Source organism: Passer domesticus, chromosome 8 (assembly GCF_036417665.1).
Source record: "Passer domesticus isolate bPasDom1 chromosome 8, bPasDom1.hap1, whole genome shotgun sequence".
NCBI classification, from domain to species: domain Eukaryota; kingdom Metazoa; phylum Chordata; class Aves; order Passeriformes; family Passeridae; genus Passer; species Passer domesticus.
Genome location: NC_087481.1, coordinates 47,858,201 through 47,885,076, shown reverse-complemented (window position 1 = coordinate 47,885,076; position 26,876 = coordinate 47,858,201). Strand labels below are relative to the sequence as shown.

Genomic DNA, 26,876 nt, shown 5'->3' with positions numbered 1-26,876 from the left:
TTAACTTTTCATAAACATTGGCCTTATCTCATGGAACAAGCTCAATTACTCAAGGGAAAGTTAAGACATTTTTTTTTTCCTGAGTAGAGCTACTTAGAAGAGAAGAAAAAATATCCCTAATCCAAACAATTTTCCTTAAAAGAACTATCTCCTGTTGCAAAATCAGCTAGATTTTTCTGGAACTGTATTTGGGTAAGTATATGTGTGTGTATCTCTGTGTGCTGGGGAGGAAAGTCTAACAATCTCAAGGCATCCTGCTTCAGCAGTTTTGACATTAAATAATTTGATTGCTCTATCAAAAAAGCATTCTGCTGAATTTAATTTTCATCATAACATTTTATTCTGTATGATTAAAAAGGAGAAGGGAGGGTAGAAGCAGGTCAGTGAAGCTTATTTGGATGTACAATTTGGCATTTCTGATGGATTTTTTTTCAATTTTGTTTCATAAAAGATTTTTTTAAAATCCTTTTTTATCCTCTAAGGATACTAAAGCAGCAAAGACAGAAACCTCAACATTGTCACACAAACATTGAGCTCACCTAAGAGATATAGAGCTTCATGACTCCTAACAATTTTTCTTGAGCTGGAATTTGACAGCCTGATTGACACTGAGCTTTGGTGGGGCTCTGGGTGAATCTAGCTCCCTGGCTCTGCTGTGTTTTCAGGAACTGGGTCTTTTTATTCCCTGCATCTGGCTGAAGGAGCTGTTCAGGAAGCCTCTGAGCTAAGAGAAAGCTGTCTTTTAAATCAGGGAGTTTTAAGTCAGATCCTATTATCAAATATTACTGTGATGAGAGTCAGAAAATTTAGATAGGCAGATGAAAAGACAAGCCACTAGAACTACTTCAATATCTTTTTGAAATAACTGAAGCAAAGGAATACAGAACACATATATTACACAACGAAAGAATCAAATTTGCATCTGTTCTGAGAGATAATGTGTTCAATCATGTGGCTGCTCTCCATCCATATTATTTTCACATTGAGCAGATAATGTGAAGTTCTTCTGCACCTAATCAAAGCTTTGTCACTTAAAATAACAAAGACTTGTTAATGAGAGTCATGGTAGAAGACTGAGTATCTGTAAGCCTGGTGGAAAACTACAACCTACTAAACCTTCATTAATTTACTTTACTATCTCTTATTATCATTTACTCATGCACATATACACACAAACAACTTTAAAAAAAAAAGAAATAAAAGTCACAGTGACATTTCCCTGATTCTAATATGCAGCCCTCTAGAACCTCCTCTACTCTGATTTGCCACCAGCTCATCCTCCAGAGGACGTGAAAATACAGGGCAGGGATTTCTGAGCAGCAGGGGCTGCCTTTGAGCAATGCAGTTTTTGTCACTTGACCATATAGAAAAAGCCACCAATTCACAGACCTTCCCTTCCACAGCTGCAAATTCTAGTCTCTCTCTGCTGAATTGAGTATAAGTCCCATCTGCCTGCCTAGACCCAGAGCATTTTTTATGTTTCTTGTGTTCTATGCACACTTGATAAAAACAGATTAACATTCTCCCAAATGGAAAAATGGAACTGGTCGACCTCAGGATCTCTACAGATTTAGGATAAAACCACCACTAAGCTGCAGTTGGCTTTCCAAAAAAAGTCTGACAGGAAGTGTCAGAGAAAAAGTCTTCACAAAGGTTTTCATGAAATACAAACAGACTATTTATAACACACTGTGACAACACACCTTGCAGGATTAATTTTTCATGTTGCAGAGACATTCTGTGGTCAAACTCAAAGCACAGGGAAGTGATACCAATACTTCATAGGAAAAAACCATTTCCCACTCACAGATGGGATAAGATGGAGAAACTTGTGGGGACAGAATTTATATGATGGTAAGTGCCTCAATTAAATAAAATAAATAAAAATAAAAATAAAAATAAAAATAAAAATAAAAATAAAAATAAAAATAAAAATAAAAATAAAAATAAAAATAAAAATAAAAATAGTCCGAACATTTGAGAACAACACCTTCCTGACCCCCATCTTTCAAAATCCCAAATCCAGCAACTTTACAAATCCTTGTACAAATATTGATATGGGGTGATTTACACATTAATTTGTTTAAAAAAGCAGGTACATGTTGCAGGTGTAGCAATTCTCTTCTATCAGTAGAAGTAGAATAACTTGCTGCCCAACAAGACCATCATACTTCACTTATGTCTATGCAAATACTCCGTAAGTATTCCCAAGACAGATTTATATTTTTTCTAAAGCTGGGACCTTGATTCCTATTGAATCTTGACTTTCTAATCATTCACTGCCTTTGCATTTAATGTCATATAAATATATGACAATAAAACAAAACTATGAGTTATCCCTCTCTCTCTCTCTCTCTCTACTGATTTTCTTCCTAAAATTTAAAACGTAAGTATTTTCTGGATGACACTAAGATTTTCACTTGACGCCCCTTCTCCAGTGCACAACCTGTATCATACTGAAAACGTACAAAGCCATCACCTCAGAAGAAAAGAATATGTTTAAATGGAAGAGAATAATTTTTTTCTTTGGCTCACTCCTTGCACCTTTTCCCTTGAGTCGTGAAAAGTTGCACTTTATGAGCCTACGAGGTCAGCAACAGGGAAGTTCTTGAGCATTTCCCAGTAATAGAGATATAAAGAAGGAATAATCTTTAACTTACAGTAATGGGGTAGTTTTTTTTAAAGCCAGGATGTTATAACCATTTAATTTAGATAATAATGGGGCACTTACATAAGAACAGAGCTTGCTTGGTATACATCATCTTGGAAAATTCCTTCTCTCACCCTCAAACTAACAGGTCATATTGGATGTCATTAATTCAGCAATTCAGCTAAGCAGCTCTAGGGCACTCTTGAACTTCAACCCAGAGCACAAGGGAGCAGAGGAGGCTGCCAGCTAGTAATTCACTGAAAAGAAGAAAGAAGAAGAAAAAAAAAAAAAAGGAAGAAATTAAAAAAAGGAGGACAAGAAAAAATGGCCTCAGTTAGACAATGATTTTCATCTAACTGAAGATGAGCTGCCACATATGTTAAGAGTTATGGACATTAGGGAAATAGAAGTGCTTTTAAAAATAAATTGTGTTATGTTCTAGGAGAAATGCCTGTGGATTTCTCACCAACCAAATTTGTTTTGCCAGGCTGCAAGCTTGCAAACAAATCTGAGGCAGAGGGTTCTGCTTTCTGGAGTGCAACCTCATCCTCTTGTGAACACGGGATTTAACATCAGCAAGCAAAATGTTAACACTCATCCTCAAGCTTGACATCTTCAAGCAAGAGTCTGCAGAGACCCAGTCTGTCCTCCATCACCTCAGCAGGAATCCCAGAAAGTCTTGAAATGTTGGATTCAGTGAATTCTAGAAAATGATGGTTGCCAAGTCATTCTCGAAGAGCCTACTCAGGAGGAAAATTTGGCTTTCAAAAGTCCTAACAATCACATATTTTTGTGGCTTTGAAGAAGATGGGTGTAAAAGAGCTATCCATGTGATGATTTGAGGGAATCATTAGCACTGATTTCCCAAGAAAACTGTTTTTCACTCATGGTTGTGCTGAATTCAACTGAATGGTGAATGCTGGTGGATGTGCAAAGTAGGAAAGGGAGGAAATAGAGACTATATGCCAGTCACTAAGCTTTCTTAGTAAAGGATAAGTGTGGTAAGGGGATCATAATTGGAAAAGAAAAAAGGTGATAGGTGGTAGAAAAACCCAGCCTAGGAGTTAACAGGACATTTTCACACTTCTACAACTGCTCCATAAGAAGAATTTTTAAAGGGGGCCAGAGATTCATTTCTGACCTGGTGTTAAGTTTCACCATAATTCTTCCACCTCATTATTCTGTGCACAGGTTTAATCTTTTCTGACAGCAGCTTTACAGGGGGAAAGATTTAAACTAGTAGAACAACAGATCACCTCAAACAAGACTTGTCCAAGTCCCTAAAGCCATAGCAGTCTCAAAACTAATATATGCCAGCTATGCTAATAGTTTCCCAGCGTTTTATTTAATCTGCATGGATTGTTCAAACAGGCCTGGATTTATAGTGAGACCACTAAAATACAATTTACTTACAAAACAAATAAATAGAGGACTTAAATTCTGTATGAGGAAGTAAAACTGTTTATTACATCCCTGTTAGCAATGAGTAGCCACTTGTAAAGTTAACAGAAGGTGATGTCTAGCTGCAGCAAGTGTGTCTTCTAAGCTTCCTGGGTTTACAGAATAATATTGATTGGGAAAAACAAAACAAAACCAAATGCAGTCAGTGGAAGCACTAATAACACCTAAAATCTGTCATTACTTGATTTATTTCTCTTCCCAATACAAGAGAGTTTTACCCCATATTTATTTTAAATGCATTCTGTTGTGTCACAGCTGTGTGTTATCTTTTACAAATACATCTTGTGGATTGTGATATTTGAATCACAGAAAGGGAAATTCTACATCCATGATCATTACCTAGATATTTACAAAATCAGACTCCAGGACAAATGTGTGTTAAAAGTGTACAGAAGAGGCAAAACAAAACACAATGTGAGCCTTTTGTCAGTCTCATTCCCATTTAATTTACAAAAGCAGTAACATTAGCCCACCCACCCACAATATTTATTTTTACCATCACTAAATCTACTTTTTGCTTGTTTTGGAATTAAAGTCACTATACTTCCTATGATAAAGAATACCAGATCAAGCATTTCTCCCTGGAATAATGTAGACCAAAAATTATGCCAGATTTAATTGAGGGTCTTTAAAAATTCTCACAGCAGAGAAAGATGAAGCATCTCTGAATTGTCCTTGCCCTTTGAATCCATCACACTGACAAAATGCATCTACTGCTTTCTTCAGAGAATATAACAATGCCATGCTCCCCCCACAGTCCTACAGGCCACTGATGACAAATGTCACTAACTAAATTTCCCCCACTTGTCAATTCCATTCATCCTATACTAACGTAGTTCTTTCTGCTGCTGTGACCACTGTGATCCAAAGATGGGATTTGACTTGGGATGGGCATATCAAAATTATGTGTGTGCTTCTTGCCATTGTAATGTAACCTCCAACATTTTTTCCCACAAGTCATCCTCAGAGCTGAATATGTTCCTGTGTGAAAGAAAAAAAAACTGGAGAGGCTCTCAGGAAGACAGAAAAACAAAGAAAGGTGATCTTGTGGACCAACATATCCATCCCCAGACTCTGACAGTGCTTTCCTATTGCATGAATTCAGCATGGATTTCATAAACAAAGGTTGCATTTCTCATTATGTAAAACCTCTTTCAAGGCCAACAACATCAAGCTGGTGCATTCACTCCTTTGCTCTTCAGCCTCATGTGTACTGTCATCATCTTGGTCAAAGCATGAATAAAGCTCCAGTACTAAATGCTACAGGTTACCCTGTGGGCTCCCCACAAAGAACAGAGAGACCTAAAAGCAGCCCACAACCTGCACTGTACATCCATTCTCTTCTGGGAAACATTTTAATGCAGCTCAGGCTGTATTTTTATTTAAAAAAAGCAAAACCAAAAACAGCCACAAGCCTCTCAAAGAATTCTGCAGAAGGTTAGAAAAAAACAAAGTGCTCACTGCTGCCCCAGGGCTCAGGTGTGATCTGCATGTAGGGCATCCATCTCAGCCACCTGGAGTACTCCATTTACAGATAAATTGCCAGTAGACTCCACTCAAGATTGTGTATTCCCATATTAGGATCTTGTAGGACCAGTACAAAGGGTACAAATGGGATGTGGTTTCCTCTATTCAGCTTTTTATCTCAGACTTCTCAAGGCAATCCATAAACATGAACATTTACACCCTGCCTTTGAAGCAAGGCTGGCCACCAGTCCTCTCTGGCAGAGCTTGGGGCCATGCAGGGATCACAGCTATTTTCTGTCATCCTCATGGTCTTTTTCATAAAACAGGGACAGACCAAAATAAGTAAAAGAAGCATAATCCAATACCATCCAGAATCAGAAGTCCCAAACCCAGTTCTCCCTAAGCAGAACTAATGAATGACAGGCTGAGAGACAGTAATAAGAATAGTAAATTCATGGATAAAATGGGATTATGCTAATTCAAATCAATTTTGGTACAGGAGACTTCAGTGATATCCTGAAAAAATTGTCAGGTTAAACACAGACATACCACTGCCACCTCTTCTGTTGAATTTATTCTTTTCCTTCTCTGTGTTAGTGAAATCTTTGCAATGTAGTTTCTTACTTTGTTATTTGCAAAAAATTTTTACATTATATGACTGAGACAAATTGTCCTGAATTGGCCATAATGTAATCAGCTCCTTTTACTACCTGTGTGAAACAGAGGGTTTTTTTGTTTTCAATTGTGTTTTTTCCCCCCAAAGCAATAGTTCTCTGAGTTATGTGGTTAAATACATTAACCTTTTCCTCTTAAAAAAAAATAAAAATCCATTGAATTGTTCTGAATTTGCCTGACCTGCAGGAAAACTTAAAAAGAAACAGTGTCAGCAGAAGGCTGATCCACTTTGTACCAGGCAGAGACAAATTAAAAGAGACTTTGAATCCATTGTTACATTTTAAAACTCATGATCTTTAAGCCACTTTATGGTGGGAGCTCCTCCATCATCCGGAGGGCGTGAGATTTGCAATACCAGACTGTTGCAGCTGCAGTCCCAGAACTAATCCATATCCCTGCCCCTTTTTGGGGCTCCTGACCCGCAGGTTGCCAGCAAAAAATGCAATGTGCTTAGGGGAGCAGGTAATGGATGAAACTGTGCCGGTGGAAGGGAACTCCTCGTTGTCCTGCTGCTCAGTCTCTGCACATCAACCTGTCTTTCTGCAGCCTACTCATGTGTGTAAGGTTAAATACACGCTATGGAAGGCGAAAAATTTCCTGGTATCATCCTGGTGCTAACCTACATCAAACAGAGACCCAATCAAATCAATTAGGTGCAACCACTGTCACAACTTTCCAAGCTGATTGTTTCCAAGCCATATTCTCTCTGTAGTTTGTCACAGTTGTATACAAACCATTCTTCCAGATCTGGTGTTTCAGTTTTCAAATTACTTATTGATTCATACAAAGGAAGGGAATATGAGGGACAGATAATTTAAATCTAAAAATATCTTTTCCGCACATAAAAAAAGATTCTTTTTTACTGGATAACAGAGAAGAATAAATGGTGTGCTGTGATGTTTCTTTGACTGAGATTTGAGAAAAGTATTGCAGTGAACCTGTACTTCAGAATGTCAGAACTCAAGGCATTTCAGCTAAATCAGGGACTTAGTTTTTAGAAAAGACCTCTTATCTTGCTTCCAAAGCTCTTAAGAACGCTAAGAACATGCAGGTCAAAGAAAGCTCTTCTTGGGCTTGAATTCTTGTGTTTGTCATAAGAGCTGCTGTGCTATCTTTTTTTCCCACCAGGAAATGCATTGCTTTCTATGAGAACTGTAAATTTGCAGCTTTGCTCCAAAACTATATATAAAATCAGCAAATTCAGAGATGCAGTAACTGCAATATACAAGCACAAAAAAACCAGCAGCACCACCAACAAAAAGATTTTTAAGGAGAAATCAGTACAGACATTATTTAGCCTTAGGAAACCAGCCCTACATCCAGCACAGTCATATCCCTCAATGTTTACCATTAGTCTTTGGTCAAAGAGGTTCAAATCCTACACAAACATTACCAAAAGGACTGTTGTTTCATTTATTCATTCAGTTGCATTTGTCAGCACAAATATTTAAAAATCCCAAAACTGTCCCATAAACATTTGTCATACCTTGGAACCCTTCAAGTCAACTTTATAATATTTTCAGATCCATAATCCTACCTTTCCTAACAGGTAGCAGAGCCAGTACATAGAAAAATCTTGTTGTGGTGGAAATTGCTGAATACAGCAACTGTGTTTTTAACCAGTAATAAGAGCCCGTTACCTCTATGCAAATAAATAGCATTTGGAGAGTCAAAGTTACTTATACCTCATTAAACTGTTGAGTAAGTTCTGCTTTTAAGGCTCAAAGTCTGTAGAAAAATCTACAAAGAGATCTTTGCTCAAGGCATGAATGGTTAATTATGTGGGGGGACAGAAATATGCAGTTCAGGTAACTTCTTTGAGGTAGCAACAGGTTGGATGACAAAGAAAGAGCTGTGAGGGAGAACTTTCAGGAAGAAGGAAGGATGCTTCATCTGACACAGAGCTCATGAGTTACACACAGGTGGGGATCTCTCAAAGAAATTGCCTACCACTGTTTTTTCACTGCACTCATGTCAATTAAAAAAAGAAATATCTCAGGGCTCTTTGATGCAAACCACTTAAGAGAAATAGCCTTGCAAGCCCTAAATATTGGACAACTTGTAACAAAGGGAAAGAATCCATTTTCTTAGAAAAATAATTATATAGAAATAAAAAGAAAGATCATTCATCATTCCTGCTATAACCTTATAAAACCTCTGTGGGTCAGTTCATACAGCAAAAGAGAATATGGATTTTTAATAGGTTTAAATTTTTTTACTATTCCCCAGCATGGAAAAAGCAATCTTGAGACCAGAACACTCAAAGGGAACACTGTGTCTTTCCATTTCTGCCCCCCACAGCTCTCAGTAAAGGCACTTGAAATTGATTTCTAAGTACATTTTACCAAATAAAATAGTTATTAAATAATTATCTGCAAAGTACATTTTTGGGCTGGTAGTAATTTTAAGCTAAGTCTATATAATAAAGTAATTGTTAATAAATTAGCAATGAATATTTTTATAAGGAAGTACAAGTAAGATGTGAGTAAGGCAAGTCACGAACATTTATTGTAAAGTACTTCATTCCACAGGAGATGAACTGGCAGATTAAAGCTGGGACAGACAATCCTCTGATTTCTTGCCACCCACTTTGAAAACCAGTCTGAGAGCTGAACTTTGAAAACTGTCTTGAAAACCAGTGAGGAGAGAGATCTACCCTTGTTGAGCTGCTTCCCTAAGCTTAGGGACATGAAGCAGGTCTTTGAGCTCTGATTGAGACTGTATGATAAAAAACAAAAACAAAACCTCAGCCAACCAAGCTAAAAAGAATGAAAAACTCCAGAACCAGACCTGGAGGATCTTATACATTAAAGAAGAGGTTTCCAGCTGATTTCTCATATGACTACCAGAATTTCTGCTTGTTTCTATTTTATTTCCTGGGGTCTATGGCTTCACTTTCCAGAGGACCAACAAATCCACCAAACATCAAAGAACAGGAGCAGGACAGAGCAGGGCTGCAGCGTTGGCTTGTGCTGAGGGGGCTGCACATGGAGCAGAGCAGAGCAGAGCCTCTGGGTCCCTTCCTGCTCACACAACCCCAGCAGCACAGAGCCTGAGAGAGCAGCACCCTGGAGACACTGCACAGGGACTTGATTTTACACCTCCTGATGTCTGCAGTTTTCAGGTCTCTGATTCCACAGATAACTTATCCTTATTCCTGAAGACGAGAAGGAAGGATCATCCTTTCAGGCTTGTTTGGTCATGGAAATGTGTGGCTCCATAAGGTATAAATTTCATCTGGAGTTACTCCAGGGGCTCAATGGTTTTTTTGAAACCAGCAGGGAGGTTTACAGTTCTCACAATACCGTGAGCAGAGCACTAGGGAATGATCACCATTTTTCAGTGCTCTCCTAGTTTGCCTCATATGAAAGAGGACAAAATGTGACTGTTATCCTCTTGTACTAGAAGGAGGTAAAAGCTCAGAGAGCAGTAATTCTGCTAAACTACCTTGTGTCTGAAAAATAATCTGCTTCATACTCTAACATCACATGAAAGGGATTTTCCAATTCAGTTATTAGATATTCCTGGCTCTGAAACATTGGAGTTGCTCAGCACAGCAAGAAATCTCAAGTAGCATGGCAAAGGACACTACTGCTATGGCCCTTTAGACAAGCAAAACTGAAATCTTGGGAGCCTGTTTAAAGAAGCTAATTTGAAGATGATGTTTATGATGAGAAAGATAAAATTTATCTTATCATCCAAACAGATTTACTGCTTAAAATTTTGGACTGAGCAGACTGTCAGCAAGGCCTACTCTTGAGGGAAACAAGTGGCAGCACTGAACTTCAATTTATACTCCCCTTTCTATAGGAAGTGTCATTTTAACAAGCACAGGAAATGGCTGGACTGTTGAGAAGTCACTAATCTCTGTTTTTCATTTGGAGGATTTCCATTGTAATGCCTGTTAAGCTCAGATTATCATTGCTGTTAGACTATCACAGAGCAAACAACATGGAAATGAACTTCTGATCAGCATATATTACTGTTTTATCTCTGATTAATATTAATGAACAAGTAACTGCAGAGCTACTGCCATGCAAAATCCTGTCACAGCATTATTCTGAAGGATAGATGTATCCAGAAAACAACATAGAGTTTCTCTATATAGAGTTACTCTATAGTATTTAACTGCCCTGATATTGGTGTGCAAGTGTTGAGGGAGTTAAACATAGAAACATTTGGGGGAAAAAAAAACAAACAAAAAAATAATAAAAGAGCCACAGGATATGAAATTTGGGTTGTCTACCTGCTGATCAACATCTGCCAGATATCACATGGGATTCAATTAATTTTATCCAATTAATTAAATTACATTACTCCATCACTGACTTCCCCTGGCACTCTGAGCACCAGCACTGAGAGGTGTGGAAGAGAAGAGACCGGGTTACTTCAGAAAACAACCCTCAGTATAAGCTCGCTAGGAAAAGAAGAATCTGATGTACTGAATAGCATAACCTGGCCTTTTCGGAAGATTCAGGCATGCAGCTTTTGAAAGCTCCATCTAAGTTCTGAATGTATAATTCCTGCAGAACAAGTACTCCTAAAAACACCTTTGATTAGCTGAAAATGCAATTATTTTTACAATAATGCTTTGCAGACAGTTTGTAAGACTATCAATGACCTTATTTTTTCCCTTTCCTTCCCTATTTTAAAAACAGTTTCTGTTAGAAAAGCAGAAGATTTACAAAGGAAATAAGTGCTTCACTTGCATTTAAACGGTGTAAAAGACAGATTGGCTGTGGTTTTAGACACTTGCATCAAAGTAATTACAGCACTATATAAAGTATTGGATTCATTAAGAGGCTCTAAAACAATTTTTATATACTATTAAGTAAAAGGGAAAAGGATAAAGAATGGAAAACTTTAAACATTATGACTTGCTTTCTCCATCAAGTAAAGTCATCCCAGATTTTGTCCAGGAACAAAGATCCCTGACAAAGGGCACCCTGAGGTGCACAATGGAAAAGTAGATAAAGTGCTGGACAGGGACTCAGAAGGTTTACATTCAGTGTGCATCTCAACAGAGGTTCCCATGTGCAGTAGGGCTGTTAGTTTATGTATACGTGCAATTTATCCTGCATTCAGCTCAACAAAGGTAGAATTTTCCTTCTGCCTGGTCCCTTCAATTGCAGTCTGTTTAGGAAGGTCAAAGTTTCATTCTGAGCATCTATTCAATGCTTACATCAGTAGGACACTGGTTTTGCTTAGCTACCAAGATGACATGATTCCGCTGTTTGAAGACACAAATAGCAACATGAGAAAAGACACTTCAGAAGATTCAAAATAGCCATTGCACAAAGAAGACAAAGTTGGTGAAAAAAGATGGTTATCAAAGAAAATATCCAGGTAATGAAATCTCCAACCAAGAGCACTGTGTTTGTGCAGAGTGTCTCAGGTGTTCAGATGAGACTGTGTATTCTAAACTAGATTGGGCAACACAGCTGGAAACATTACAGAAGCAGCTTCAGCTGTGGGGTTGATATTTGCTAATGCCTGAATGCATGCATCTGTTGGAGATGGTTACAAGAACTAGCGACTCACTCTGGAAATTCAGGCCCCATTTATTTCTAAAACTAAAGTTTCCTGTGAACAAAGTTGCTGCAAAAGAAGTGGGCTATCTCTTCCTTTACTTGTAGCCTTCATCCTATGGCTCGACAATTGGGAAAGAAAAAAACCAAAACCACCCAGGGACCAGCATGCCTTGAATGCTTTATTTTGTCTACTTTACACATTAATTTCCCAAGTGTTTCCTGATTCTTATTTGGTTAACACATTAGGGCATCTAATTCTTATTTGCTACGTAAATCGCTCATTTGCAATCAAATTTCCATCAGTATTTGCTATCTTATTATCTCGGTTAACATCACTTTTGTACTTTACTATTAACTAGAGAGACATTCTGAGGAGCAACCCAGTGTTATAAGTTGAGAATACCATGGCTGTGTTTTTCTAACAAAGAAAATTGCTGTAATGTCACTGGGTCACTCCAGTTACCAAATCCCAGCACCCCAAATGTTTATCAAGCAACCATCTCAGACTTACAGTTTCACTGCTTGCATTTCTTTGAGCTAATTAAATCTCAGTAGGACAAAACTGGAACTGCAGCAACTGGACTAAAAGTCATCTTCCCCTCAAACTCAAAGCCAATTTGACCCCCCAGAGCGTGGTGTGGCTGCCTGCTGTCAGCTGCTCCACAGCTCAGGTGTGTGTATGTTCTGCAGCACCATGACAAAGTCAGTGCAGCCCTTTCCAGAGTCACTTTTTTGTGAGTAGGACTCAGTGTAATTCTCTTCAGGGCACTCTTTCTTCAAGGCCCAAAGATTCAACATCACATGTAGGAATCTCAGCTGATGCCACTAAGACTTTTTGGTCTCATCTCCAGAACAATCCTGTGAGAAGTAAAAATTCTACTCCTGACTTAAGAAAGAAGCCTACAAGTATAGAGCTGTCTCCTTAATTAACAGTACAACATGAAATAATTCCTAAAGCAATATTACAGCTGCACTCTTCACTCATTACTGTCTTTTTCCCCACTGCAAGGCAGCTTCACTTTTCTTCATATCCACAGAACTTCAGCCTGTCATTTTCAATGCATTCCCCTGAATGTTCCCAGGTAATTGTACTATCCTTTTGGTTAGACTTAATACTGCTTTGACATCTGAGCAACTTATTCCTTCTTATGCTACTTCTGTGATGCATGAAGCTTTCACCTTCCCTCCCATTCATTGCCAATGCCTGCCTGCAAACTAAGGAGAATATATTGTAATAGGAGGAATGCAATGGAGAATGATCTGAGTAAAAATCCAAAGCTGACTTATAGGAGGAGACAACAAAGCTATTGAAGCACAGATGAGTTTGTGTAACCTACATTTTCAAAAGTCTCTGACAAAAATTAGTTTGAGAGCTCTGTGAACACAAAGTCACTAATTTTGAATTTACTAGGAATATGGACTGTCAGACATAAAGCCATCTAAAGAATCAATGTCCCAGATAGCCAAATGACAAGCAAGTTAAGAACCAACCTCATCAAACTTGGCTTTTAATTTTATCCCCCAGGCTTATCTTGGATAATTCAAAATTATACAGATGGGATTTCTAACCAATAAAATGTGCTTTTGAGTCTTGAAAGAATGGCTGTTATAAAGAAGAAAAGATTTGAGAAAGGTGTGATGCTACATACATTGAACCAAATTTTTCCTGCAGCTATTAAATTTATAGCCTGAAAATATGGCAGTCAGTGGCAAGATTTACAGTAAATTATCCATATTTTGAATTAGGGACTTCTAGATACTTAATAGTAATTGTGAAAGTGTTATCTCTTGGTAAAATGCACATTAATCTTGCTCTTTTCCACTTTAAGAAGGATCATTCCCTGGTTATTATTCAACTCAGTGTTCCAGCAATTTTCAATCCTATCTTCTCTCCTACAGTCAATTTCTGCTGACACCAGAAGAGAGGCTGCTTGTCAGCTGGGTGTTGCTCTCTGCTGGTTTTCTCTGGCATTAGGATGATTCCCATAACCCGGGGCCGTGCAGTCTTTTTGCTACATTACCAGGCTTTCAGAGTGTCTGAAGGGGTTCGAAGGGGCAGAGCAGTGCAGAGGTTTACTCTGACCCTGTCCAGGGGTAACCTGGTTTTCTCCCCATGCCAGCCAACCCTGCAAGGCTCCCTGGTGCTCCCAGCTGTGCCTGCAGGAGCTGGCTGCACCACTTGCCCTGGAAGCTTGTGGGAAGATGGAATGAGAGCTGCAGGATCTGGAGGCAGCTGGAGAAGGGCCCTCCTTCTCCTGACTATTAATTCATTTTCCTACTTGCTCAAAAAGTGGGTGTTACATGCTGATATTCCCATATACTTACTAATTAGTGTCCCATTAACCTTGAACTGCAGAGCTCCCAGCTGCCAGCTGCAGCTTGTGATATCTTGAGTATGTGTTTGATGAACTCTGGAGACATTTTCATCTGTTAAATATAGAAAAGCTGAACAGCTTCCCAGGACAGGCAATGCAGCACGGAATCATATGCTTGTCAAGGCCATGTCTGCTCTCCTGACTTCAAACTAATAGAGCTGCAAAGTTAGTGAAACTGTGCAATTCCATCTGGCTCAGACCCAGGCTAATTTCCCAGACAAATATCCATGTGACAGAAAGTAGCTGCTACATTGGGCATTAACCACTGCTTTCACTGGTTTGATGACCAAGAGCATACCATAAACACTATGCCAAAAGTCTGCCAGTAAAACTTTGGTGCAGTTATTGTCTTTGTTTCTTATTTATTCTGCTGCCACTGTAAATAGCTCCAATGCCAGTAGATTTCTTCAGCACTAAGAGGAATTAAAAGAAGAAGCTCAATACTTCCAGGGAAATTAAATGCAAAGGAAGTACCTCTTGCCATTTACACCAGATTTTAGAAGATCAAGTTGAATATGTAATTTCCAGGCATTTACTCAGTATGTAACATGTATTTAACATGTTAACATAAAAATGTATTTAACATATATGTTAACATGCAATTACACAGTTCACACTGAGGATTTGGTAGAGCCACCCTGTATTTTGACTTCCTAGAAGAAAATAAATAGAAAGCCATGAGTGGATTCTGTGCTAATGTGCTACTGAAAATATTAGGAGATTAAACACATACTTTACAACTACAAATAGTGGTAAGTGGTCAGCATATTTAGTCAAAGCACTGCTTTGACTTCAGCTGCCCTAAGGAAAACTATAATCATCTATTATTGGAAGTATTTGTATAAGCATAATTACGTGACCTATTAACCTTAATGCCTCTGCATGTGTGCAAAGTAAACAGGCAAAGCAGCACGACTTGATATTTTACTTCTTCTGTTTCCTCCTTTGTATCTGGCTATTACTTTGTCCTGTTTTTCAAGCTTCTAGCTTCTCCAAAATAGGCCCGACTCTCTGAAATAAGAATGCTTTGGTCTTGCCCATGGAAAGGGATTTGGATTCTTTTCTATACCATGCATTCTGAAATATTGCCCTGTGCTAATGTTATGAACAGTCATTTTAGAGTCTTAGAAGTGTGAAGGTAATGCTTTCTTCAAGAAAATATAAACTGTTAACTTATATTAATATATAAGATATAAAGTAAGACCAGGTGCTATAACATGATGTGTAATTAATTGAATTAGGAGAGATGGCACAGGGGAAAAATAATTCTATTTACACATTAATTTTGTTTCCCATCCTGGGGTAGTTAGATGAGAAAGTGTCCAGTAAAAAAGATTTTGCTAAATTATTAAAAGTGAAAAAAGTACAGAACCAAAGTAATATGGATTAATGGAGACACGGAAATCAGTATTTTATTACAGTTGCTAATGAAATATTTACCAGACTAATTAAAAAGATACAGTCCTTACACTAACACCTAGGCTGATGTGCTTTTTCTTATATTTGCGTTTATATGAAAGCCAACTAAGCAAATTCATCTGTGACAACAAGATCCTCATCTATGGATTACACTCGAGCCTTTTGTTTCCATGGTACCTAACTTCCACTTCTGGCTAATCTTCCAGAGCATTCTGAGGGGATTGATCCAACATCCACTGAAATGAATATGTAGCACAAACACTGGAGAGTATGAAAATCAATGCAAAGAGTTTCATTAACGTCACGGTATTTTGGCCTGAGCTCATCACTCTTTAATGACAGCTACAGAGAATTGCCATCAGGAGCAGACTCTTAAATGCAATGTTGACCATCTCAGTATGAAAAAGAAAAAACTGTTAAAGGCTGGTGAGAATAGAATGTTACAAAATACAACAAACAGCCTGTTGAGAGATGCAAGTAAACTTCCAGTCTCAACACTCATTGCACTGACAGTGAATAAGTTGAAGGCAGACAGAAGTGATGCCTGATGCAGTAAAAAGTGCATTCTGTCCTCCTCAGTTGGTTTAAGATTGTGGCACAAAAATATCTTTCTTCATACTGTATTCACATTTGTATTTGGTGCAAGTCACATATTTTAAACAGTTACACAAATATTTTAGAGATACTAGCTAAACAAAAATAATTCAAGCGCATGCAGGCTCTTCTGCTTGCATAAAGGTTCCCACGAGTGAAATACAACTTGGCTCAGAGGGAGTAAAAATACCCACAACTAATCAGCTGGAGACATCTCCAATCATGAATTAGGATATTGTCTTTCCATAGGAAAGAAACATCAAATACTTTGAGTCAAACAGCAGAGGAACTTCAAGAGTTTGAGTTTATCCCTGAGCTAAAACTACAGATTTCTCTTTTTTCTTCAGGGGCATAAAGTTTTAGTTCCTAATTCTACAAGACCGCTGACTGTCAGCCTTCACAACTCCTTCAGGAACACACCAAGATCCAAGTAGGAGTGATTTGGCAATAAGGGTGAAAACTGGAAACATTTCTCTAACAAGCTTTCAAAACTCAACCTTAAAGGATCTAATACATCTGTTTGAAACTGCAGCAGAATGAATCAACCTCAGTGGAGAAAGCAGAAGTGAAATAGAAATGCAGGAAAAGCGCAACTTTCCCGCTATCGCTGCCTCCAGGAGCTGTTCCTGTGACATGGGAGTTATTTATGGTGCCCATCTGCAGTGCCTGCTTGCAGGCACATCCATCACAAGAGAAGGATCCAACCTGGGGCTCCCAGGAGGGTGTGATCCTTATTGCCTATCTGAACCCCTTTGCTGTATCTCATGGATACAGGTCTGCACTGTTCACGGCTGCAGTTCCAGTCCCTTTCTTTTGTTCCAGATTTCAGTCATGCACACATCTCAAATCACTCTACACAGCACCATAAAAATGCAGAGTAATTATACTAGAGCAGAAAAGAATACCACCAGAGGTCTCCTACATGACACCATGGTAAAGGGAGAAATACTGTGTTCTTCCAGAAGAATTTGAGAGTCCTTAGATATAGGGAGATATCAACCTGTAAAGCTGATAAAGTACTCTATGGCAAACACTCAATCTATTTTAGAAATTAGAAAAACACACCTCATTAGAAAACACACCTTCCCTAGTACCAAAGTACATTCTTCTTCTCTTCCCTTCCCACCCCTGCTTCTTTCTCACTATTGCTGTCAGGAGCTTAGCAGCATATCTGGAAAGAGGACTCTCCATGCTGCCATGAAAGTTTTTCTTTGACAAATTCTTCTCCTTTTGGTTTTTTAAACACACAGGCCGCAAGGGTGATCTCTACATAATTTTTCCTTTTTTCTCTGAAGAAGGGCAGAAGCAGAGCTTGGGTTAAACTCAGCAGGAAGCAGTACTTTTCTCACCACATCCTCCCTACTCCTTTTCCCTGCTAATTGCTCACTGATACTGTTTTAAGTCCCCTCCTTTGCAGCTTATGCAATATTCAGAAGGAATTAAAAAAATCTTCCTTCCTCAGTTCCACATTTCTTTTCTCATCAGTTTTCTTGTCATTCCTCTTTTATCTCATCTTGAGATCAATAAACTTACCAGTGTTGTATACCAAATGGACATAACAATACACTGTATTCAGCCTCCCTAATGCAAATATTTCTTTCACCATAGATAAAATCTCTGCCTTTCAAAGACCCACAGCCCAGACAGATGACATGTCTGCTGAAAACATTTCTAAATCCCAAAGCCAGTCATTGTTAATATAACCAAGGCTCTTCTCTGACATAAATAGTTCCCTGCAATAGGCCATATGTTGAAGATAAATTTAAAGAACATTAATTAAGACACAGGTATAAAGAAAGTGAAGAGACTTAATTTTCTTGTTTTTGATTGAAAAGACAAACACATCTACCACAGAGATGCCTGGCTGGTACTCTTCTCAGAGCTGACATTGCTGTGAGTCTACCAAACTTATGAACCTGATGGGACACAGCCAACACAGCACCACATTCTTGAACAGGTATTGCACATAAAGAAAACTATAGAGTCACAAACTGTTATTTTAAAATCACCAAAGTCTCCTTCCAGGAGGCAGCTGTAAGAGAACACCTGCCCAGATGGAATCCCTGCTCAGAAAGGCATTTGGGTTGCAAAATGCTACATTCAATCTATCCCCAGTGCACAGGTAGACAAATGCAAAGGTACTCACCTGCACAGACTGGTCTGCCCTCTTCCCCTACCCTCTGGCTCTGCCAGACTGCCCATAACAATCCCTGCAAACAAGAAAAACTTGGTGAGTACCTGGTATTTTCCTCGTTAAAACTTGGGGCCACACTTGTAAAATTGGCATCTGCCCAGACAGACAAATTGAGTTTTTTTGGACACCCTGCAAATTACCTATGCAATTTGAAACAAATGGTTATAGAAACCTGCTTTAAAGTTAGCAATAAGCCTGCTTTAACCACAGGACTACCGGAGGTGTGCTTTTGCTAAGGAGGATCAAGTACCACCTCTGTTAAAACCACACCTGGAAGCAATGAGGCAATAACACATCTTTTAAAATCTCTTTTGTTTTAAAGCTTGTTTCATAACAGTGGTCTTCAATTCCTATATATCACCATTTCATATGCAAAGGTCTGTAACTTAATTAAAAGAGTGAAAATGAAATCAAGATCTAATGACAAAGCCTTTGAAGTATGAGGACATGAGGTGATTAAACCAAATCTTAAGTCTGGGCTTAGGCTATACATTTGTTATTTTTTCAAAAACTAAAAGCAGAGAGGGCATTAATTTTAATTATTTCTACCATACACACACACACACATATACTTAATAAAAATGAAACAAATAAAGATTCCCAGTTATTATTAAATTACATAAAATCCATTACTGGCTCCACGTGTTTATCAGTAGAGGAATGTGAAGAGCTAGTTCTGTGTATTAAGACATGCTTTCCAAAGCTGTGTTTTGAGTCCCATTTTCTTGTGGCTTCATTTCTTTTCACACTAGATGGCACTCTAGAAGTATTCCTAAAGTCTGGATTCCTTTCCATTGCCTTTTAGAAAGCCAACAAATTAGTGATTTCCCTCAAACCTTCTATTGTTTACAGCCTACTGAAAAAGGCAAGTGAATTATACAGAGCAGTACAGAAAATTAGCATTGTTAAATGTGTCACATATATTACTAATAAAGTTTCATTATTTATACTGTCAACTTGAAAAGCACTTATTTCCTAATCAATCAATTCACAACTAAATAAACAGTCATATAGGCATACAACATGAATTCACAGCACCCCTCAATCAGATCTCCCTGAGATTAAGTGTATGCTGGCTGATACCAGGAGAGAGAAGAATAACAAAAAAGGATCCTCCTCAATTTTCTCACTTCTCCCCAGTTCCCCAGTTACCTAATTTATTGAAGAAAAAGATACATATATGTGTTTTAGGATAGCTATTATTTTCTTATTCTGTGCTGTTTTTAAAATCAATAAATGCTACACTTCACCCCAAAGGTGATCCTGAAGCACAAGTTAGATCAGACACATTAAATAAAATGGAAAAAGCAGGAGATGCATTTAAAATTAGCCCATTCTTATTTGGAGATTGGGGATGCAGAAAAGAAAAAGAGATTTAAACAGTCACTTGAAGGGCTTTGTACCATCTAAATCCAGCTGCAGTCGCACAGACGTCCCTTTTGATGTTCACTAACGCTGGAGATGAGTTCTAGTAAACAGATGTCCTTGTCAGGGAAAATAAACAAACTAAAAACCATCAAATTTGGTACTGTGTGGTAGCTGGAAGTAAACTGCAAACTGTTCTTCTTTGCTGGGTTGCTACAGAAATGGGCTGATGTGGCCCTGGATACAGGAGTGGAGACACAGCCATAAATACAGGGACATTAACAGGGACTCAGTGATCCTTGTGGGTCCCTTCCAGCTCTGCATATTCTGTGTTCCTGTGTGATTCTGTGATGTTTCCTTGGCTGTGAAGGAACTGAGCATGGAGGCATTTGGTATGTCCAAAGTGCCATGGCCTCTTCCCAGCTTTCCCTCCTGATCCCATGACATTTGCAAGTATTTCTTAAACATTTAGGCTACGTGTTTGCCTCTGGAAGAGAAAATCTCCAGCCATGGCTGCCAGCTAGCAGCTGTTCTGCTCTTACTTCTTGCTGCTCATTTGTGATAATTTTAGGTGACCATCACAGAGTTTGTAAATCACAGGTTTAGGACAGAAATCTCTATATAAGAGCAGAGGTTTGGCTGGGTGACACAGGCAGGGGTTTGGGCTCACAAAAGGGAAGATGCCAGAATATCTTTTACTGAGATTTGGGCATCCTTTTTGTATTTACCTGCTGAGACAGAGTCACAGAAACTCTCCATAGAGGTGGAGGAAGCCTGGATAACTGACCTGGCTTCTTACCTAGAAGGTAGGGTCAAAAATTCCCAATAGTTTAGGTCAAACTTAGCTCAAAATTCAACTGTTCCTTGCAGACAGAAACAGTGTAGGTTAAGCCTTGTTGATCCAAGTACATCCAGAAGTGCATGAAAATACAGACCTGAGAATCTTCTGCAGACCAGGAGTTAAGGGTAATGAAACATATGAGCCTTCAAGAAAGCAGATGAGCTGGCTGGCAGTGTCACTGGCAGCATAAGGGCTCCCCACACATCACTCCACATTGCTGTAGGACAAAATCTGCATCTTCATGTAGACAGCATTAACTCCACACAGTGCTGATGGATTGCAGGGAGAGGGGGATTTCTCTATTTATAAGAGAAACACAGGACCCAAACCAAATGGAAGCATTCCAGCTCCTGGGGTGGTTTTCATTACCCAAATTGCTGACTTTCAGCCAAGACACTTTTGTTCACTTCTTCAGCTGCTTAGAGAGACGAAAGTTGGGATAGATGTGCTGGTGAAGAGCCAGTTGGGATGTGCTGCTTCTACTTGTCTCCTTGTTCTTTAGAGATGAACTTCTTGGGTCTACAGCTAAAGATTGGCATTTCCTACTTCAGACAGACTCCAGAGATCAGGCTGAGCCTGTGTCAGAGCACAGTCTTAATTGTGAGTGAGCAGGATGGTGGGAAAGTGAATCTCCACCCAGGGTCCATGCTTGGCCATGTGCAAACAGTCCCCAGCACTCTCTCATGAGGTAGATTTCATCAAGCAAGAGATGTTTTGGTCACTTTAACCACAGAAAGAGAATATGACTGTTTGTCTTTACAGCAGCATGGCTAAATCAATAGTCTGTGGAATGAGAGGCTTAGGGTAGATGAAAAGTGCATTATTTTACATACATATGTTGGAAAATGCTGGCAACACACTCCAGTTTTGGAAAATAAACAAATTTACTGGGGGAAGAGAAAGATTGCTGATAAAACAGAAAAAATACTATACTCGGGTGGTGATTTCAGTCCGAGTGCTAATATTTTATACAACAAAATATTGAATTTGGTAAGAGGCTTTTCAATTCATTTGGCTTTTTAGCTTTCCAAAGTGCTTTATTGACTGATTTTTGTTTGTGGCAGGTAATATTACTGTCACTGTAACAATATTTTTTCCTTATTTAGCTCTCCTAATGCAGTTTGCCATCTGAAGTAATTTACCTTTCATTTTTAAAATAAAGCTACTTTTTAAATACCCAGAGATGATTCACATGGTTTGGGCCCCCGTTTGCTCAGACAAAACTGAAGTGCCAAAACTTCAAGATCTGTTGCATTTTCTGAGACCCAAGGTCCATCTGCTGTGAATTTAATTGCAGCAATATTAACGGATAAGACATCTGGACTATGAAAATAAGAGATGTACCCACTTCCTTCTACATCAAACTTCCCTCCATACTATTCATACTATTTGTCTGGAAACTTCTTTCTATTTGTTCTGGAAACAACATTCAGCTGCTAGGAGAAAATATATGCATGCACAAAATTTCTTCAATTTCAGATATAGTTTTATAAAACCTCAGCATAGCATGTCCAGATGCTCTTAATCACCAAGTCATGGTGATGCCAATCCCATAATGGGTGTACAATAGGAGATACTCCAACACCACCTTTCTCCCATTTAAAACTCATTTCATTCAGCATTCTACTTTCTCTAAAGCTGCAGGCAACTTTTCTGGGTTGGAGTACTGCCATTCCAGCAGACTACAGAGGAGCAAATACATTTTGAACTTGAACTATGTTTGCTGAAGGCAAAGCTGCAAGTTGCAGCTAAAGCAGCCATCAGCTCTGAGCTCCAGCCTTTGGATGGGAGGCAAGCAGGAATTGCTTCTGCAGAATTCAGCTAGGTTCAATGTGAAAGCAAAACAAAAATTGCTTCCAGGCCTATGAAAAAATCATCTTTTCTGCCTCTGGAGGAGCAGAGCTCATGCCTTTCATCCTTTCATGCAGGAGCCAAGCAAACCACTCACCACCAGGCCTGAGGAACCTCAGGTGATATTCAGATTGTGGACATGAATGTTTATTTGACTGAGTCTGCAATGGTTTTCCACCTTGCAGTGGGTTGAAGTGTTGCACTTTGGCTTCCAGTGAAAACAGAGGAGTGATCAACTTAATACCTTACTTTGCCAATTTGACCCCAAGGCCTCAAGCAGGTTGCAGAAACCCTTTTGTCAGCTGCAGCCCAGTTGTGCAGTGTGACAGTTCTTGGACACAGATTGCCTCCCAGATGGTCAGACAGAAGACAAAGGGGAGCAAAACCCAACAAGATAGAAGGACAACTGCAATGCTTTGTCACCTTAAGCTGTGAATCAGTTTGATGGTGCAGACATGTCAAAACAGAGGGTCCAAAGGCACTGCCTCTATAGGGTAAGCTCTGTGAGCACTGATGTGACAGTCACAGAGTCCAAGCCCCAGCTGACATAAATGTACTTTCATACCATGTAAACGTGCATTGGCACCTTGATGCTGCACAAGGCAATTGCTTTTAATTATTTTCTTCCTGCCCTCAACCAGTCCATACAGACTGAGGATGCAGGACTTTGGAAATCCTCTCTTCTTGTTGATCAAAGGGGTATGCCATCTATTAAATCTTCTGTGTCTCTCTGTCTTGATGGCTACCCACTAGTATCTGAGCATTTTCTACAATCCTTGAACTTTGTTAAGAGACTGATCATCTCTCACTATTCTTGAAGCTTAGAAAACATATTAATTCATTTTTTGAGTATTTTCTACCATCTAGTATCTGAGCATTTTCTACCATCCTTGAACTTTGTTAAGAGACTGATCATCTCTCACTATTTTTGAAGCTTAGAAAACATATTCATTCATTTTTGGGTTTTTTTGTTTAATGAGAAAAGATCTTGCTCCTTCTATATCGCTCCCCTAATGTTGTCAGAAAAACAGCCTTTTCCCTGCTACAAGGTGTATCAGCATTAGCTGTAGCATCAATAAGATGTATGGATATTCATGGGGAGTTCTTAGTGATATTCATCAGTCCCTATCACCCAATCCCATCTGTCATCTACTTGGGAAATGTTTTAGTTTATTGCCTATTCCCTAAATGGCCAGCTGTGATATGGCCACAATCTCATAGCTGTTTTGAGAATGGGAATGGTTAGGGCAGTGTCAGGTTCACTTGCACTCTGCCCATGATGGCTGCAGCAGTGCTGGTTGCCCAGGAGGAAGACAGGCTCCCTCTCTCCAAGCCATTCACACGCAGGGAAAGGAGTAAGTGCTGATTGCCTGGACAATTGCAAAGCAGCCCAGGTGCTGGTGGTGTCCCTCTGTGCTCTGCACAGATTTTCCCAGAGATTTTGGTGTGCTAAATATTTGGACAGCAGTATGAAGATCAGGGAAGTGTTGGTGATATTTTTTGCAGGCTATAACATGTAGAGAGTGGTTGCTGTAGGATGGTACCATGGGAACCTGCTAACAGTGTGACAGATCTGCCTGAGGGAGGGGAGTTTGCTAATTCTCTAATGTAGCAGAACTAATAGATAGATGCTGATGCAGTCTGATTTTGTCCCAGTGATTTATTTCCTTTCAGGTAAGTGAATAAAATCCTGTTATTTCAATGAGGATCAATTGGGCAAGCTTCAGATCATATTCCTGCACTTCAGGTCATCCCATTGACTTTTCTTGTGTCCATGTTCTATCAGGTTTTTGGTTTTTTTCCTTTTGAAGTTTCAGTTCTTTTTCTCTCCTGTCACATTGTTTCCCTTTCTTTTATCATTTTAGACATTTCAAAGGCAATTATTTGGGCAAGTTTTGGTCATTTCCCTGCACTACATTTCATCTCAGTACAAACGTCTGTAGTCACTCTACCTCAAATTTCCTGGATTTTTCAGTTTCATTCTTGATTCACCATATCTCCTTTCTGGAGTGTTTGTTCAACTTGGTCCTCTGATTTCAAGATTTCATTCCCTTTCCTGAAAGGAAGAATTTGATTTCAGGAAAGGCAAAGAAATCTATTCAGTGAGTGAGAACATCTGCAGTAGAATAGGCCTGGAATGGCCAAAAGCCCAAGAAATGTGGCATGGTGGCATGGTGGCATAGCAGGAAGTTAAACCTGATGCTCCTACAAAGCTGTGAGAAAAATCACTGGTGTGTTTCTACTGAGCTGTATCCTTTTGCAAAATACTCTTCCCATCCTGGACCCGAGAGAAACATTTCCAGACAAAAGTTGTCAAAACATACCCAGATTTGCTGGTGGATTTAAATAATCAACATCTCCTTACTGCATTTTCATCTGAAAACTTCCTGCCCAGCTCTAAGCCCCACTAAGGGAGTATGTATACAGCACTTCATTTACTGAGGATAGTTATCCATTTATAGTCCACTTAACTACAGCATCAGTCCTCAGGCTTTCATTTGCATTCAGTAAAGGCTGTTCTTTACTATCTGTCAACACATTAGGGACAGCAGTAGCATCTTCAAACTGGTAACCATTATCCTGTTAGGGAAATCAGGCAATTGGTATTTTTAATCCACAAAATCATGGTCTCTATTATGCATATCCCTGAGCAGAGAAGGGGAACTTTGATTTTGAATGGAATCTCAGAAAAAAATAGGTATATATGGAAAATAGGTTTGTCTCCATATCAAGAGCCTGTTCTTTGGAGACAGTGCAGAGGAAAACAGACAGTGATATAAATATCCTGTTAACTTTTTGAATGGCTGAACCACACAGTGAACCTTTTGGAGCTAAATTACTATTTAGGTACTTACAAAACATTTGTCTCTTATTTTGCACAACTAAATTTAGTAACTGTTTAAATAGTCATTACATTAGCATTAAATGAATTGCCCCCCCTTTTTTTTTTCTTAAATTGCCTGGTGCTAAGAATGATTTACAGATGTCACATTGCTACACCTTATTCCATCAAAGGAGGAATAAGTACACATGAAGCTCCCCAAACCAGGATCAAATACTCAGATAGACAGTCATACTCTCAGGACACTCACTATCCCGGCAGAGGACAGAAACTTTGGTGATCTGAGAGGAAAGGCAGATCTCAGAAGAAAAATACTAAGCAGGTTACCTTGGCATGCAATGAGCTAGAAGGAGAATGCTTGAAATATAGGCTTAAATCTATAGTTGGGACAGTTTTAAAGAAGTTTTAAAGTTGGGAAAAATCTTGAAGGACTCCGGCTATGGCCACCTCAGTGCATTACACTGATTTTCAAAAAATACAGAGGTCTCTGCAAATGTTTTTTCTGTCTAGCTGTAGAATCACATTGCCATATAGACTTCCACTTAGTGTCATTTTACTGGAAATTGGGAATGTCCACTCTCATTCTCACTTAGCCACTAACTTAGCTAGAAGTAATCAAGTGGCTTCCTCTGGTCCATATTGATTGTTAAGGACTTTCCTTAACAAAAGTAATAAAAAATCCAACAAATTTAGAAAACCTTCTGCATTCACTAGGAGTCAGGTGAGGAGTTAAAGAGAAAACAAGAACTGCTAACACCTCAAAATGGCAAATTCCTCTCATTGCTGCCATTGGGTGTAATCATAAAAAAACCAAAACACAAATCCAAGCAACCAACCAACCAAACAGAAAAGTAAATTTGCAATTAAAAGCAATGTTAAAACTTAATGCAATTAATAATCTGAGTTTGCTTTGATTGCAGGGAACAGGTCCATTCAGCACTGCCTCAAGCTTTCATCTGCTAAAGGTCACTGACTGCCCATGATGACCAGGGTAGGGAAATGAGTCAGTCTGTTGGAAAACACTATTAATATCAGTAGTGCTTGGAAACAGATATCATGGCAGCACACAGGTGGGACAGGGGAGCAGGGGAAGAGCAGCCGCCAAAGCTGAAGTGTACCTGCTGCTAGCCTATTCTTAAAACTGGCCTTTCCTCAGGTCCCCAAAGCTCGCAGTCCACACATCCTAAAAAAGGCAGTCTCAAGAGCACACAGAGATATCTGTACTCCAAATTAATTTTGAAAGGATCCATGACTGGAAAAATGCTTGCATTGGGAACAAATTAACCCGGAACTTTTACCTCCAGGAAAATCAGTCACTGGTTTGATAGCTCAAGACTCCAGGTTACCCAAGGTCCTGCAGTGTGAGATGAGGAAAAATGCTTTTATTATGGCCCTTCCATTTTGCCTTGTGAATATTTAACTTATGCACTGAGAGAATGAATTTTACACAAGATAATTATGAATTTATACAAATTACTCCTCATAAATATGAATGATGATCTGTTTTCTGAACTGGAGGCACTGAAAGATACAAAGGCATTCAAAAGACATGGGGTTTAAATTTATTTTTTTAAATTTAAGAAGACTCGCATTTTGTGTTGACAAATGTGC

General features: G+C 39.0%; 2 long non-coding RNA genes across 3 annotated transcripts in view; both read right to left on the bottom strand.

Annotated features, from left to right (window-relative positions):
- LOC135306781 (uncharacterized) overlaps positions 1 to 18,636 on the bottom strand; it is a 41,831-nt gene extending 23,195 nt beyond the window's left edge. Inside the window, exons 1-2 of the long non-coding RNA XR_010367553.1 lie at positions 18,507 to 18,636; positions 18,319 to 18,382 (exon numbers count right to left, since the gene is read on the bottom strand). This is a non-coding gene — a long non-coding RNA (uncharacterized LOC135306781). The remainder of the gene's footprint in view (positions 1 to 18,318; positions 18,383 to 18,506) is intronic.
- Positions 18,637 to 23,834: 5,198 nt separating this feature from the next.
- LOC135306783 (uncharacterized) overlaps positions 23,835 to 26,876 on the bottom strand; it is a 28,583-nt gene continuing 25,541 nt past the window's right edge. The window contains exons 3-4 of one of the 2 annotated variants that reach the window (XR_010367558.1): positions 26,564 to 26,619; positions 23,835 to 24,479 (exon numbers count right to left, since the gene is read on the bottom strand). This is a non-coding gene — a long non-coding RNA (uncharacterized LOC135306783). Of the gene's footprint in view, positions 24,480 to 24,588; positions 25,004 to 26,563; positions 26,620 to 26,876 lie in introns of those variants that run through there. The other variant, XR_010367559.1, reaches the window with a different exon arrangement.